Source organism: Phalacrocorax aristotelis, chromosome 7, assembly GCF_949628215.1.
Source record: "Phalacrocorax aristotelis chromosome 7, bGulAri2.1, whole genome shotgun sequence".
NCBI classification, from domain to species: Eukaryota; Metazoa; Chordata; class Aves; order Suliformes; family Phalacrocoracidae; genus Phalacrocorax; species Phalacrocorax aristotelis.
Genome location: NC_134282.1, coordinates 8,585,333 through 8,594,457, shown reverse-complemented (window position 1 = coordinate 8,594,457; position 9,125 = coordinate 8,585,333).

Genomic DNA, 9,125 nt, shown 5'->3' with positions numbered 1-9,125 from the left:
GCTGTGGAGCTGCATGCAAACACACGCTATTTAAATACCCAGGGCGGCAGTTTTTCACAGCTCTCTGCTTATGGCCAGATTGAGTTTCATACGTAAACTGGAATACAACTTCTTTCTATACAAAGAAATGTATATGATTTTGTATACAAAGAATTTTTAAAATAATGGTTTATTTTAGGTACCAAATTACTTTTCTGAGAACCTAGAAATAAGTTGCTATTTAGATTCAAATTTTCTTTAAAAAGGATCTCAAAAAAAGAGGTTATACTTTGAGAAATTACATTTATACCAACGGATCTTAGCTGCAGAGGGTACTGGCTCATGTGACTTTCCATTTAGTCACAACCCACTGAAATATGATCCATATGTTGCAAATGAGGGAACACAGTTATAATTAAATTACAGTTTGCATTAATTGTATTTAAAGGATAGCAGTTTGCTGATAGCTAGGATGAGACTGGCTATTCACATCTATTTGTACAAAACCTGGCTGATGGAAAAAATATTATGTAAAGCTTAATAGTCCTCTGTCCTCCTTTTCACCGCTGCACGTACCCCTTCCAGCAAGGTAACCCATCATCCTCATACCAAGAACTACCTCGTTCGCAGCAGGTATGAGGCCAGAAGGATATTTAGTGAGGAGGGGGACGACCTCCATTCCCTTTGCCCGGTGGTGCTCCCTTCTGCCTCCTGACTGCACAGGGAGCCTCCAGCTCCCCTGAAGGCATTTTGGTTTCCCTGCCACTGGGAATTATGGAGACAGTGGCCATTAATGGATGATGGATTAACGGATATCAGAAAATTTAATTTCCTGGTCATATTCTATGATTCTGGTCTTTCTGTAGGGACATAAAAGTGCACAAGATAATGACATTTCAAGGGCCAAACTGTGGATATTCCCTTCCACCCTTTTCCTTCTGAAATCATGCAGATCTGGCCAGAGGGAAAGTACTGTTAGCCTGTGTGTCATAAACTTACTGTCCAGGCTCTTTTGGGTTGTTTAATTTAGGAAAATAAATTGATGAGTGGTGTATTCCACGAATACATCAGCGTTTATTTACAACCAATGCACCAAGGCCAGTTTCCCTGAACAGGCAGCCAGCTGACCAGGAAACACTCCTCTTTCTGTCCACGGCTCCCACCCTCTTTCGGCTGTCACAATAAACAAACCGTGCTTCTCCCCGAAGTTGTGTTCTGCTCCGGGTGCTTCACCTCCTCTCCCTGCTCCTCTCTGCTTCCCTCACATTTTCCCTGCAATGCTGTCGCACATGCAGAGACACAGCACAGCGTCCAGATCTCTCCTCTGTGCCTGTCATCATGCCATGAGGACACTCTCCACCCACACACTCCTAATCTCTGACTCATCCCAGTTTCTGCCTACATTTAGGGAATGGCTTCTACTGTTTTGGCCATCTTGTTACATAAGGAAGCTCAATTGTTTCCCGTGCCCATCTGCAGTGAAGCATGGTTATTGCATCCACCACCTTCAATAACACCGGACTCGATGCTGTTACTGCACAAAGGACATGTAGGTTCCTAGATACAAGATTGCTTTATAGAATTAACTAATTTTGCTATTGCCTGGAAGCTGTAGCTCAGGGGTCAATGGCAGTTTGCTTCAAAGAGGTGTTTTCAGTTTATTTATTTGTCTGATCTAGTCCAGTTTTAGGGAGATTCAATACTTTTCACATTGGTACTCATGACCACTTGAAAATAAGCAGTATTACAAGCTTGTTGCTTTTCTGCAGGAGCTGTGTTTAATAATTTTATACATTTTTAATGTGAGTCTGTTCTAAAGCCTGACCACATTTGATGCCTTCCTTGGTGTCCCAGGGCAAATTGTCAGGAGTATTGAGTACGAGAGTTGCAATGGACATTTGGTTTTAAATTGTTCAGTGATAAGAGCAACACTCAGACACTAGCCGAGACCCCTAGGCTATAATTTTCTTAGATCTTTAAAGCTAAACAAGGTTGTGCCTACTCAATAGTTGTACAGAAGAAATCAAGGAAAAATGCAATTTGTGGACAATGCGTTTCTTCTGTGCACAAATGTGATTTTTTTTTTCATTTACATTTTGCAGAACCTTTTCTGGAAAGCTTGGCCTGTGAGCTTCCTTCCAGCATCCTCCAGGAGACACTGCTGTGTGCTCCTCACCAGTAGTGAAAACTGCAAAGCCCTGCTCCAGAGGACTGCGCTTGCACCAAGGGTCTACCACAACTTCCCTTGCAAACAGCAAGACCATAAGTACGTGAACTTGGACCCCAGGAGCAGGGTGGCTGGAGCCTGCTCAGCCTCTGGCTGACAGGGAGGTCCATTCCCACCTCCCTCTGACCTTACAGAGAGATGTCCTGGGACCACTATATTCTGGCTGGATAAACTAAATTAACAAAGATACCATCTTGCTGTATTTTCCCAGTGTTATGACTGTCCCAAGATGCTTGCCAGTGCACAGGAGTTTGCTTCCTAAGGACACCCAGGAAATAGGTATTTTTCCCAAGTCCCTGCTGTCCCCAGGGACATCTTTCCAGGAAAATGACGCTGTGAGCAGCAACCCCAGCAGTGGAAGAGACCAGGAAAGCACCAGCTGCTGCAGACAGCAGCTTAAGATCTGAAATAGAAGAGTGCTCACCATGGCACTCACCCTCTGTAAATACATGGGTTAGCTGGAATATATACTCAGATTCTCAGTACATCTTACTTCCTTTTCTAGCAAGAAGAGAATGACATCTGTAAGGGAGGGGAAGATAATGGGGGAGCGGTAATGCTCACATGCCTTGGGGAGGGAGGGATGGTGAGGGGCTCACCCCTGGGCTGCCCACCCCCCCTGGAGCCCCCACCTTGACCTCCCCAGCAGCAGCTGCTGGTCCCCCCTCACCAGGCTGGGTCCCCCTCCTGCCTTCTCTGTCAGAGTCTGCTGAGATAAAGACACTCACGCTGCCGTTCCTCCCATACACAGGTTGTCAAGGCGCCTGCTCCTGCTTGAAGTGAGAGCCTGTCTCCCTCCATCAGCACCGGGGCTGCCTTCTGCTGTCTCCTGCCACTTGCTGGGCAGTTGTGAGCAGGAGCAAGGCTGTCAGAAGAAGAGGAGAAAAAGAAAGGATACCCACAGGTCCCAGCCCTTGGGTTTTCAAGAGAAGACCTGATGCAGCATGCAGACCTCCCTTGCAAGCCCTGCTGCAGGGCCCTGTACCTCTTCATCATGCAGAGCTCTCCACAAGCCACTGAAGGATGACTTGGTGCATAGAAGGGAACATTTCCCCTTGCAGGGTCTGATGGAAGCGTAACCCTGGGGCTACCGCGCAACTGTCAGGCATCCAAACTCTGCCACTGATCAGCACAAAACTCCTTCACATCATCCCAGCAGAGGCAGCCGAGACAGTCCCGAAGATTCTGAGCCGTTTTTACGTAGTAACGTAAGAGCATCTACTATTAGAGGATCTAATAGTAGAGTAATCTAAAAGAGGATCTAATAGTAGAGTAATCTACTATTACTCAGTCCTTTTTGTGTGGTTTTATTTTGCCTTACCAAACCCAGCTGGTGCCTCTCGCTGTTCTCCAGCCACCCCCAGACCAGCTCACTTGTTTCTCTACAGCATTTTAAACAGTCTCAGGGCTTTGTCCGGGAGAAACGACTGCCGGTGGAGAGAAATGAGGCCAAGAAGAAACGTCTTTGGAGGGCTGGAGTGAGGAGCACAGAGAAGGGCTGTCAGGAGGAAGCAAACAATGCCACAGGAGCACATCATACAGACTGGTGGGCAAGAGGAAATGTGGAGCAAGAGATCAATGGTATTTTGGAGGAAGACTGGGATAATGTGAGAGACAGCGGCAAAAAAGAGACATGGGAAAATCACATGCAGAACCAGGCAAGAAATCAGGAATGGTTATGCGAGGTACTAGATGGAGATGCTTTGCAATTGGAGATGGAGATGCTTTGGATCCGTGTTCAATTCCTCTCAAGACACCCAGAGAAAAGGGGTGGGGAAGATCGCCCGTAAGGTTATGTTAAGCCCATCCGCTGGGCTGGGGTATTTAAAAATTGATCTCATCACTTCAAAACTCAACAAAACTCACCATCAACTCCCTGGCCACCTGCCTGGGCACAGTGATGACCAAGGAACTTAGAGGATGATATAGAGTTTTACGTGGATTTTTTTCTATTTTGCTGTTTTTTAGCTTTATTAAGAACTTTGAGGAAATAAGCAATGTGTGGAGAACTAGCACTTTTAAAATAAAAAGCTCTTTCCCAAGTGCCACGTGTGTACTGATGAAGTCAGCAGAAGTACAGGGTATATCCAGCACACAGGGTCCAGACCTGTGTGAGAGGAGGACTGCAATACAGAAACAAGAGCACAGGAGGAGTGGTGGTACTGCCCACAGAGACACCTAAGGCAACAAGAAGCCAGTGCAGATTTGAGGACAGCTTTCAGAATTTCTTTAAGTTTTATTTAAGTTTTTGCAAATTAATTTCCCTATTTAAATTATGACTGTCCCAATTTTATAGCTGTTAAAATATGAATGGGCAAGCATTTTTAAATGTAAATGGCATTTTTGATTACCAATGGCAGAGCTAAAGTTCCTTCTGCTCCAGTTATTATCCTGGCATGCCTGAGCCCCTGACATTAATCTATGTATCTGCAAGCCATTGCTTCAAGTTTTCTGAAATTAGACATGACCAAATTTACCGTTTCCTTATTGACAGCACCCTAAGTACACCGAACCACCACACGTTTCCCTGTGGTAATGAGCAACGAGCATATGAGCACACAGGAAACAGTTAAAAACAAATGCAATTCCTGGCTAACGTTAATTTTTATTTTTCCGAAAACTAAGTGGGACACTTATAAAACTTATGCAAAAGCTTGAAAAAATCTTAAATGTATTCACACTTTAAATAGCCATAAAAATAAATTACTTATAAGAATACATCATGCATAACTTAGCCTGACCTTGGACATATCTTGGCTAATAACAATTGTTTTGAAGTATATATGCTCCATTTGTCACAGAAGGCTTAATTCATCTTTCTCCAGGAACAAAACAGCGAGCTGACACTCTGTAAATCCTGCCTTTCCATTGTTTAACTGAGAAGTCTCGGTGCAGATGTTATGAAAGAAAGCTCGGAGAGAAAATTCACAGGCATTTCCCCAGCCCATGAAAATAAGGTCTTGATTACAAGCAAAATGAGCCCATTAGAAATAAATCTAAATTAATTACATCTGAATGTAAAATAATTTATTAATTGCAAATGTTTATCTTTCCTTTAGAAATATTACTATGGTTAAATTACTTTTGAAATTCACACAAAATCCTTTACCTAGGTAGGAAAATATTGTAAACTATTTCTGTAATTAAACTGATCACATATGTAAAAATTTTTATCTGCTTCATATTTTAAAGCTGTTTGTCAGCTGCATGAAACGAGGACAAAAACCACTAAAGGTCACATCTTTTCCTGATGCAATGAGCATAAGACAGAGCTACCGCTGTTTGCACCAGGTAAGAATCTCATCTTTAAAGCCAACAGACCCTACCAGGGAATCCTCTCCTGCAGCCTTGCAGTTGCAGCAGTATAAGAATAACCAAAACCCACCCGTGCGTACTGGACAAGGAGAAAAACCATCTAAAAAACTACCAGAAACCATATGGATTAGTTAGCATCCCCCTCTATAGTAAGGATGGATGTTGTAGCGATGGTATTTCTTTAAGTTAATGGCTGTCCAAGTAATTATGATAAATGAAACCAGATATTTCAAATGGATCAAACCAGCTAATTCATTAGGCTATTGTTTTCTTTTTCTTATAGGTTCTGTACTGTAGTCTTCACCCAAGTGGAATTTCTGCTGCAGTCAACAAAGTCAATGGAAATACATATGAATGTTCCTGCACAGGGACAGCAGGGGCATTTACATGTGGTTTCCATTGTCCTGCATTTAACCTCTTGAAGATATTCTGGGGGAATACTTTATTTACATTTTCTTTAAAAAAGAATATGTTTATCTTTTTCCTAAAGATTACCACATGTCAAAACACTTCCAAATCTAAATAGTTCATAAAAGGGAATCTGCATAATAACTAATGTATACACATTAAGTAAAGGAATGGCGTAAAAGATGTTCTCAGTATTCACAGGTATTTTGTAATGGGCTACAGGCAGTATCTTGATTTTCAGCAGATTACCGATCTTGGTAAGTGCTAGCCAAGCTTCCACTGCTTAAATATTTACTCAAAGGACAACTAAGAGATTTGTAAGTGTGGTGTTAATACAACAGTTTGCACACTGCCGTCTGTGCCATGGTATGACGCATGGTCTATGGGTTAAAGCACCCTCTACGATCCTCCAGCGCGCTGAGAAGGGTGATCGCTTGGTGCCAGCTCCCACCAGAAAAACTATTTTAGTCACTACACTAAAATGCCCTGCAAGAAAAGCTGCTGTGTTTCTTTCTGGCTGCATCCAAAATTCAGATGCTTTCCAATAACATGGCCAATTCTTGTTTTTTCAAACCCTCTTTCTAGCGTGAGCTGTTCAAATAAAGGTTAACTCCACCATCTTGTATAAGCTGCATCTGGTGTTCTCATCATCAGCAACTGGCTGGACATGTTCTCCTCCTGTAAGCAAAAGAAAATAGTAGGTCTAATTTGTTCTTAGGGAAATAGGAAGGCAGCAGTGGCCACCTAACATCGGAGTGACGAAATGTTTCCCCTGTTGCAGAGTGTGCGGAGCATGTTAACATCTTGCTGGAGCAGGTGACCACAGCAGTGAAGGTGCTACTCAAAGGCAATGACTAGAGAATTAAAATCTTTGGGTTTCGCAGAGTGCAGGAACCGTGAGGTCAATATGACCCCACAGCCATTACACCCTAAGCAAAATTGCCAGCATTTACTGTTTCACAGTGATACAAGATCACTTTATGCAAACGCAGGAAGCCAGAAAGCTTGAGCGATAATACAGATGCAGAGGACACTGCTGAAGTGTGCATTCAAAACACTGAAGGTCAGATGGAAACAACCGCTGACCAGCTTGTCAACTGGACAGAAGCAACAGTTGACTAGCTTGTATCTGCTTGATGTCTTTTCCAGAAGGTGCAGAATCAAGGGTGACATTTTCAAAGAGCAAAACACCAGGGCACCAGCGCCGGCAGAGACAGGAGGAATTGCAGGCACCTGCTGATGGAGCCTACAGCCACGCGGCTGCACAGACTGTTAAGGCCCTGCACTTGCAGGATCACGGCAGGAATCCCATGTGAGGAGCACTGATGTGTCTGTAACACATGAATGTCAGCCTGAACAGTGATGCAGCTGCATTTTCTTAATGCAATATTAAAACTGTTATCTTTTTTCTCTGAATTAACTTGAGGAAGATGTTCATAAGAGATTACACTACCCTGACACTGTGTTTTACCAATCACAGGTTTATATCCTCGGTGGTTTCAGGATGGTGGTACAGTCAAACTGCCCCGTGCTTGGAGCACTGGCCTATGATCATAGAATCATGGAATGGTGTGGGTTGGAAGGGGCCTCTAGAGCCCATCTAGCCCAACCCCCCAGCCGTGAGCAGGGACATCTTCAACATCTTCAGGGACATCTTCAGGCTGCTCAGAGCCCCGTCCAGCCTGGCCTTGGGTGTTTCCAGGCATGGGGCATCAACCACCTCCCTGGGCAACCTGGGCCAGTGTTTCACCTCCCTCACTGTAAAAAGTGTTTTCCTTATATCCAGCCTAAATCTACCCTCCTTTAGTTTCAAACCATCACCCTTGTCCTGTCACAACAGGACTTGCTGAAGAGATTGTCCCTGCCCTTCCTATAGTCCCCCTTTAAGTACTGAAAGGCCGCAATAAGGTCTCCCCGCAGCCTTCTCTTCTCCAGGCTGAACAGCCCCAACTCTCAGCCTGTCCTCGTAGCAGAGGTGCTCCAGCCCTCGGAGCGTTTTTGTGGCCTCCTCTGGACCCACTCTAATAGGTCCATGTCCTTCTTGTGTTGGGGGCTCCAGAGCTGGACACAGTGATGAGTGCATTTGGTACCTCCCCATTGCAGAATTCTCTCTCAGAATTTTAACCTGGGAGATTTTTACCTGTGTAAAAGAAGACTTTAGATATCACATCAGTATTTTATGAACATCACGTCTGATATGCAAAGGCCATAAAACCTTTGTTATGAAGGAAAACATTCTCAAATATCTTTCATAGCTGCAGTATTGAAAAGTTTAACACAGAGAAAAGGAGGGGTAGGGAGATAGGCTTGCAAAACATGAAACAGATCTCCTTCATGTACATATTTTTTTCCATTATCTTACAGAAAGAGCTAGTAACTTGGGGCCAGGGTGACAGAAAAAGGGACACCAGAGTCCAAACTACCTACTTTCTGAGACCACAGAAGTAGGCTGGTAGTGCAGCGTTAGCCACTGGAGCAAAGCAGCAGTTTTTCCTTTTTCATTCTTTCAGTTTACCCTCCCTCTCTAGGAAAACTTAAGGCTCTCATACGAGTGCAAAACATTATTGCTGAAAGAAAGGCTGCCTTCTGCAGCTCAAAACAAGAGCCATATGTCGGCACAGTGTCGGTATGTGCAAAGCTTGGGTGACATTACACACGGATGATACAGCAGATCCCTACGAACACTGCAGGCAGGAGCGCCCTGCGCTCGCAGCCCTCGGCTCCCAGCAGGCAGGCTGCCTGCAGACAGGCGAAACCGTGCTCGGGAGGCCTTTACAGGCACCTGCCGACTGCAAACGAAAATCAGCCTCAAACCGGGGAGGGGTTGGGTTTCTGTTGCTTGTTACTTTTCTTTGTCAGAAGAAGGCATGCTGTTATCACGCCACCAAGAAAGATGATGGGCTTTTGGAGGGCTCTGCTGGTTTTTCCATTAGCAATTTAGCTTTTGCCTGGTCAGTAAAATGAGTGATGACTGGCAAAACAGTATAGGTGCATCCTAAAACTCAAACCCCTAAATACTCTGCAACTGGACTAGCAAGATTCCTGGTGTAGAAAATTCTGAGAATTTTCTTCATTCACACTAACTTAATTGCTTAAAGAACATCTGGAGAGAAGACTGGCCACTCATGTAGGCGTGAGTACTGACGACTCACATTTCTGAGAACGCTTATTAGATCCTTCATCAAAACCAGGGCCA